Source organism: Nannospalax galili, unplaced genomic scaffold, assembly GCF_000622305.1.
Source record: "Nannospalax galili isolate Female #2095 unplaced genomic scaffold, S.galili_v1.0 scaffold1130, whole genome shotgun sequence".
Taxonomy (NCBI): domain Eukaryota; kingdom Metazoa; phylum Chordata; class Mammalia; order Rodentia; family Spalacidae; genus Nannospalax; species Nannospalax galili.
The window spans coordinates 345,250-353,719 of NW_008327383.1; the positions used below are offsets into that span (position 1 = coordinate 345,250).

Genomic DNA, 8,470 nt, shown 5'->3' on the forward strand with positions numbered 1-8,470 from the left:
AGTTGGGCTAAAAGGAAAACCTTTTCCAAAAAGGCCCAAAAATAAAAAAAAAAAATGAATGTCAAAAGAGTCTCATTATTACCATCTCAAACCAAAAGCAACATAAATTATTTCCTCACAACTAATTAGCCAGAATGATCCTCAGACCCCATATCCACACTAGAGCTCTAGTTGTGCCCTGACTTTAAAAATGAATGAAAAATATTTAGTCAGATCCTATTAATTTCATAGATATGTAATGAGTTCCTCTCATCTACCATCTGATTTTCTTAGGCCTCAACCTTCCCCAGCCTGTGAAACTGACCAGACACTCCTCCTTGATAAGCATCCTTGTGTGCACAGAGATTCACATTTCTTTGTGTTGGATATGTCAATACTCATTATTCTCTTTCCTTCAAAACTAGCTCTCACTTCTACAACACTTTGTTTTAGAGGATTTATTCAACTTGTTTGTTTTATTGTCATTTTAGCAATATTTTGGAAGGGGAATGAATTACATTTTACACTGCAATTGCTGTTGATAGATTTCTGGCACACCTATGTATGCATGCAAATTTTGACATATGTTTAAAAAGTAGGGATGATGAAAGTCATTATTTGTAGATAGGAAACTAACTTACATTGAGGTCTTTTGTTTGTTCCCTTTGCCTAAATCCAAATTAACTCCAATTCTGCACTGTATAGCAATGCCAGGGTCAAGGGCACAATGCATGTAAGATGGCAGGCCGATGTGATTATAATGGACATCAAGTTAGGTTTCGATGCACCACGCACATGCTGATGGTGATGCAAACCTACTGCACTATCTGTTGCATAAAGGCTTAGCTCATAAGATCATTGGCTAATAATAAATTACTGTGTTGCAGGCTATTGCATGTACTGTCTTTTTATCATTATTTCAGTATCCTCTTCTACTTATAAAAATGTTTACTGTAAAATAGCATTCCATGTTAGAGAAGCAGCAGCCTCACTCACCTGTTTTGATGGTATCAGTGTCTCTTGTTCTTGACTGAATATCATGTACTTTTGTTCATTGTGGCCCTGGGCATAATTAGTTCTAAGACATGTACAGAAGTAAAATCACGTTGTCTAGGTATGCAGTACACTGCACTGTCTTGGTTTGTGATGCTTACAGAACAAATCTGCCAATGCCTCATTTCTCAGTGTATCCTCATTGCTCTGTGACGCATGCCTGTATTTTATTTATGTCTTAGTTTCATGGTTTTTCTTCTCCACTTGCTGTATGAAGGCAGTGTTTGGGGTTCATTGTATTATTCTAAGAAATTTCTCTCAGATTTCTAAAAAATACGCTTTCCTACCACAGTGTGGTGTCATGAATTTTCCCTTAAAATTCACGACTGCATCTGTATGCCTTAATCTAAATTTCTAAAGACATTACCAAAGTCCAAGTATATCTCTCATTTACAGTTTCCACCAATTCTCTGACCTACTTCACTATTTCTAAACAACCTGTGCTTCTGCCTGGCATACTCTTTAATCTTAATTTCATTTTCTCAAAGCATGTCCGTATGTGAGACATGACACAAATGTGCCACCATTCATCATGTCTTCTTTCACCTGCATATCTGATTTCCATCTCCATATTTTAGCAACAAAGCTTCCAATATTCCTTAGATATATTTATGATACAAATCTTGTTTTATGTGTCATGTTATATGATATAGGTGGCCAGAACTCTGATATCATTATATCCCTCATAATACTTAGCAAAGCACCTGCGAGAAGACAAACACTTCATTTAATCCACCCATATTTTCACTAAATGCAATAGGAAACATGTTCTCATGAATATCTTCAAATCCCCCAAATTCTTAGTACTGAATTAGTTGATTCAGTCCTTCAGTAATGCTCACTTCTGTTGTTACCTAAAACAGGGTTGGTGGTTGTTCTTTGTAATTGAATGCGCCAAAAGATTCAGTTGCTTTGATTTTCCATGGATAAAATAGACAGATGGCCAACTGGCAGGCACCCAGAGATGCTAGTTTTACCTATTAAATCCCATTCAAGCAACCAAATCTTACACATGCCAACAAAAGTATTACATTTTATTAGGCTGATTCGCTTATAGTTGTACTTACATACAAATAGACCTTTCTTAAGAAATTTATTTGTATTAGTTTAGAAATTGGATTTTAGAAATCAAGTTGCTATGATTACATTTTAAATTATGCTTCCAAAGTTTGATTTAACTTTTGCTCTATAATTTTAATTTAAGCATTTCATTATGTGGGAGGGACTACTTTTTCCTTGAGTATCGTATTAAATCACATAACTCAGTCACTCGGTAAATACAGTCCCAAGACCTAGAGGCAGGTAATATAAGAATCCAAAATGAATTCTATTCTCAGGGGTGACAAAACACTGATTCTCCAGCATGCTTCCAGGAGGCCCTGAGGTTAGATCAACCTGGGTGGAATTACCTGTTTTGCTGTGTGAAATTTCCATGATGAGAATGGAAGGCAGGGAGAGAGAAAGAGAGAGGGAGTGAGAGGGAGAGAAAGAGAGAAATTGAATAACTTTAAATTTTCAAATACAGAGATTTGCATTGAAATAAACAAAACTCCATTGACTTCTGGTATTTGTTTCCATTTGAATTTTACTGCAGTATGTTCAGATGTGTATCAAGACAATTGAAACTAATGATCTGCGTAAAACGAGTCTAAAAAGTTATTTCTGAGAAGTTTAAGATCAAGGGCATATATTAAAAGAATACACAAACACTAATATATGGATAATTTGATTACAAAAATGCAATTCATCAAATAAAACAATAATACTCTAGTTTCTTGAGCTCTGTTCATAAGTAGCTATAAATAAAAGTTATACTGAGTTTTGTTTGTTTGTTTTTGGTCTTTCTATTCAGGCCTTTTATTCCTGACTTGTGAAGGCTGGCCCTTTTTGGCATCAATGATTCTGAAAGTTTCTTTAAAGTATGCTTCAAATAAAACTCTCTAATTCTTTATTTCAGAAACATAGCAGTAAGTCCAGAGATTCAGGATTAATATTAAAATAGTGTGTGGATAAGTAGTAAATTCCTGCTTTACAAGTTTAATAGGTCAATATTTGCTGCATTATTTTCAAGTTTACTTCAAGTGATGCGGTGATGTTGCCTAACTACCCAATGGCAATGTGTATGATTATAAAAATGTCAACATTAAAAAGTAAAAATTATGGCTGTGGTGGCTCATGTTTGTAATCCTAGCACTTGGGAGTCTAGGGCAGAAGGATCACTTGAAGTTCTAGACCAGCCTTGTCTACACAGTGAGCTCCAGGGTGGTCAGAATTACATAACAAGAACCTATCTAAAAAATTTTAAAGAATATAAACACCACCAAAGGAAATCATATTTACCAATGTTTGCACTGCTTTGTTAATGAGAAATAGTGTATAATAAAGGAAACTGAACCAATTGAAAAAGAAAACCATAGATGATAAACTGTTAATGACTATAAAGTTATGAGAATTTTATTTTCTCAAAAATATGTCAAGATTCCTAGTCTGTCAACATAAATCAGGTGACTATTGGACAGAATGGTAAAGAAGGCAATGCACCGGGCATAACTGGCATTACTTGTATTTGTATTTTTAAAACGTCAGCGTTGCCTTTCTTCAACACCCACTACCCCTGGAGTTAGAACGGTTCTGTCGCTGCTTCCTCCTCTGTGGATAACAGTTCATGAGTAGCTGCATCATTTCTGCCTCCTTTGGAGTTTTTAACCTAATATTTGTGTGCCCTCAACAGCATTTCAGCATTAACTTGTCTTCACATCTTATCTGATTGGATCTAGCATATTTCTGTCATAAAAGAATCACACACTTACTGTAAAAAATTCTGTAGCACTGTGAGTATTTTTTTTATTTCTAAGATGCTTTTGAGAATCATCTGAAAGCTGAGAGGAAACAATTGAAAACTAAAAGAACTTTCATGATGATTCAGGAAGGGTAGTGGGATCCACAGAAAGAAGTCACCAGACCTTCATAGTCTAAGTCTCTTAGGAGGGAACCATCCTTGCAGCTGAAATTGCTAAATTCCTCAAGTGTGAGGTAAGGACTTGGCACACTATGACTGGACTTTTCAATAGAGTTGCATGTACAACAGTGAAATCCACCACCCAGCGACCTGTAGTGATCAACACGACAGCTGAAGTAAATGGGTCTGCTGTGTTGCGAGGGTCTGTTTGCTTGGCCGAATATGGTCTCAGCAAGCTATGCCTGGGAATATTAATTACCGAGACAAGCAAGGAGAGAGGAGGCTCGCAGCAAACCCCGGCTGAAGAAGCAGTCTCGTTTCCCACAGAGTTCTGCAGCTCGCACAGACGTTCTCTGGCTCCTGAGCACCGGCGGACTAGTTGTCCTGCTGTTTTCTGTTAATTAGAGAATAAATAAGTGGCCAACTGTAGTCTGCGGGCATATGTTGGTCAACTGTCTCTGTCTAATTAGGTTGTAAGCCCACTGGGCAGGCGCCTCATTTAAATCTATGTTCCGGAAAGCCTTTAGTGCCTCGGGTGAGGCCCAGTGACAGAGTAGAGCAAATGGCTGAGGTCCAGTAAGAAAGAAAACAAAACAAAACAACAAAAAAAAACTTTTACAAATTCTTGTGTGTCTGTTTGGTAGATTAAAAATGCTACTTAAAGATTTTAGATGAAGACTGTAACTCTACTTTTGACAGAACAATAACCTGTATGTTTGTGTAGTGTAATAAAAATGTGCAATTAATATAAAAATTTGCATATAACTAAAAAATAAATTGTTTAAATTTATATTTTACTTCTAAGTTATGTATAGGGTTTCAAAGGTAATAAATATAAATATCTAATGAAATAGATGCTTATTTAACTTGTTGGCATCCATATGTGACTGTGTTATAGAAATAAATGAAGACCAAACAGAATGAGAAAGCATTTTTTTTATTTGATGTTTACTCTCTAGAGCAAGAGATTCAACACTATCGCTCACATGTTAGCAGGCTTAAGGCAACCAGGGCAGTGTAATGCTTTAAAAAGGGAAAGCCAAAATCCTTCACTTGGGTTTGAAGGCTATTGGCAACTGCATTCAGGTTAACTAGATCCAGGATACCCTGTGCAGTTGGTTAAGGACTGGATAAAAAACAAACAAACAAACAAAAAAAAAAAAACATAGAACCTTTCTGTTACTAATCAAATCTTGAACATTTTCTATCGAGTGTTTTAAGTTTGTTTTTCAATATTCAAGGACTTTAATAATAAACAGAACTATGATGAGACATTAAGACATGTAAGTATCCATTAAATGTCTCTATGCAATAGAGATGTAAATACCTGTAATTCAGGCAAGTCTCTTCTTGTGAGTTCTCCAATATCTGACACCATCAGAATAGTGAGACTACATTCCATAAGGAAAGAGGAAGACAGGAAAGGGTGAAATATATTTGTGCTGGGCCTAATGGTACATACCTGTAATTCCTGCACTTGGGAGGCTAACGCAGGAAGATCACAAGTTGAAGGTCAACCTGGACTACAGAGTGAGATCCCGCTGCAAGAAATAAAATCATTTAATTATCTACACTAACATATGTCTGTATGTGACTTTTTGGTGTTTAATGACTTTTCTATATAGGTACTTAATGTTTTGAAATCATATAGTGTTAAATTATATAGTTTTTTCTTTTTTACGTGTGTATGAGTTCGTGCATGTGTCTGTCATATTTCTTGTTTCTCAAGAGGCTATTAGATTCCCAAAAGTAAAACCAATTCTCATTGTACTTTATGTGTTTTTCCCCTAGTGCTACATAAATTAACTACCAACAAATGCTTGATGGTTGATTAAAATCATGCAAATGTCTGTTTAATACATCACTACACTAAGAAAACTTTAGTAATTTCATGAGTAGTTAAGTTGCTTTGTAATTTAATTCATCAAATATTAATACATACATCATTGGCAAATTGTAAGATAGTGACCTAGCAGCAAGTAGCTAGTTTAAAATATTTGCTCCCATTCATTTATTTTAGAATGTAGATACTTAATTGTCTCGAAACAGTGATAAGAGAAATGGAGACTCTAAAACTCCTGCACTTATACCCTCTCCCTTTAAAGGAAATTTTTAAGTTGGCATTTCTTATAATATAATCACTTGTATTTATTTTTGTTTGGCTTGGTTTTTTGACATATGTTTCATGTTGTTTAAGCTAGAATGAATCTGATATTCTTGTCTCAGCCTCCCATGTGCTGGTATTACTGATATATATAACCAAGCCTGACTAATATATTATATATATCTAATTCATGTTGAGGTTAAGGCCAAATTCATATTTTTTTCCATGAATCTTTTATACCACACAATTCCTTTTTCTGGAGATGACGAGAGATATCTGTGAATAAAAATGACCTATGACAAAGGTGACCAATAGTTTAGGGGTTGTTTCCTTTTATATTTGTAGAACAAGCAAAGATGTTAAGCTTAAGTCAATTTATGCACACAGGGATCCCTTCGGTGACCATCAGAACCAATGAGCTCTGTGCTTTACGTAGTCACACTCTGCATGTTCTCTTGGCTATCCACATGATTTGGGTATTTTCCAGTATCGTTCCTGCCTAGTCATCCCTAGTTGTCAGAGTGAGAACTACTAGATTACAGGTGAAAGGCTTAGTCTCCCAGGAATAATTTTAGGAAAAGAGGTCAGCATTGTCCCCATCACTAATCTTCATATAGTCAAATTAAATGAGCTCCCACATTTGTGCACAATGAACTGCAGCCTTCTTTCTGAGTTTCTGCCTCTGCCTTGTTCCCCTCTGTTCCTTTCTCTGTCTTCTCTGATACTCAGCTTCCTAAAAAACTTTAAATTATGCCTCTATTGTTTAAACTGGAATCCTATTTTCATGACTTTCTAAATATGACAGACTTTCTACAAGAGCTAATCTCACCTTTGTTTGTCTACTCTCAGGCATTAGAGAAGTTCTCTATCTTGAATAATCTCTAATATACCTTTCTGCTATCCCTATCAAGTATCCTTTTGGAAATATATGTGCTTACTCCTCAGTTAACACATTTTTTCAAATCAGTAATTAAAATAACTTATTGCAATTTTAATCTACATATACTGTGTACTAAGCACCTGGGTAAGCACTTTATATTCATTGTTTCATTTGTTCTTTATGGTGTCTGTTTTCAGCTAGCATTAGGCTAATGCTAAATGCATGAAACAGGCATTTGAGAAAGTTCATTGACTAATGTCACATAGCAAGTGCTCAAAACAACCACGTTATGCTTTTTTTGCTTGCTTCCTGTTTTGTCACATGATACATATTTATATTGTTAATATTTGCTTCTTTTTCTATTAGAACATAAATCCTTATGATAAGAAATCTTAATGTTTTATTCACCATTGTATCTAGGATAATAAATGTCTTGCCTCTAGTAAGTTCTCTTTCTTTCCCTCTCTCTTTCTCTCTCTCATCTCTGATGCATAGACACATTTGAATGTACTGGTCAGTGAGTCAATGAGTGAAGGAGAAACACAAGATGGTATTTAAAATTAACGTACCATTTTTGTTGAATTTTTCAGTGGAAGGACTGGCTAATAGATTAGGATTTTTTTCAGCAAAAACTTGAACTTAGTGTGAAGAAAACCTGACATCTGGTTGTTCGTCTTCCAAAGCTACTAACTGGAAGTCTGCATCCTGTGAAAGAAAATTTGAAGTTTATCATCTTGAACTTGGTTTTAAACATAATGAAATTCAACATATGATCATCAGAATTCCAAAGATGCTAACCGCAAATAAAAAGAAGTTTACAGAGGCTTTTGATTATGTGCACAATGTGATGAGCATTCCCCACTATGTCATTGTTAAGTTCCCACAGGTATTTAATATACGATTGTTTAAAGTTAAAGAAAGACACTTGTTTCTCACCTACTTGGGAAGAGCACAGCATGATCCAGCAAAACCTAACTACATCTCTTTGGACAAGTTAGTATCTATTCCTGATGAAGTATTTTGCAAAGAAATTGCCAAAGCTTCAGTAAAGGACTTTGAAAAATTTTTTAAAAAGGTAAATGCCATTTTACTAAAAGTAAATTGTCAAAGCATAATTATAACATCAGCTGAAATGTCTCAATTTATCCTTATTGTATAATTTTTTAATTGTTCTATAATTAGAAATTTTAGATGAAATAGTACGATTTATTGTGAAGTATATAAATCTATTCCTCATAGTTGATAGCAAATAAACGGAGGATAGATTTACAAGACCTCCAAACTATAGGTGAAATTTTGATAGCTACTTACAAGGACAAAAAAAGCATTAACATATTTTGTTTGCTGGTACTAATATTCAAAGCCCATGAACACATTAGGGAAATGTCCTAAAATTCTTTTACAGTAGAAACCTTCACAGATATTTTTAAGATATATTCTGTAATGACTGAAAATGAGATACACATCTATGAAGCTAATCATAAGATTTATTTTA

The 8,470-nt window shown here is 34.8% G+C and overlaps 1 pseudogene; it reads left to right on the forward strand.

Moving 5' to 3' along the window:
* The first annotated feature begins 7,522 nt into the window (after positions 1 to 7,522).
* LOC103730856 lies at positions 7,523 to 8,134 on the forward strand (annotated as a pseudogene).
* The last annotated feature ends 336 nt before the right edge of the window (positions 8,135 to 8,470 follow it).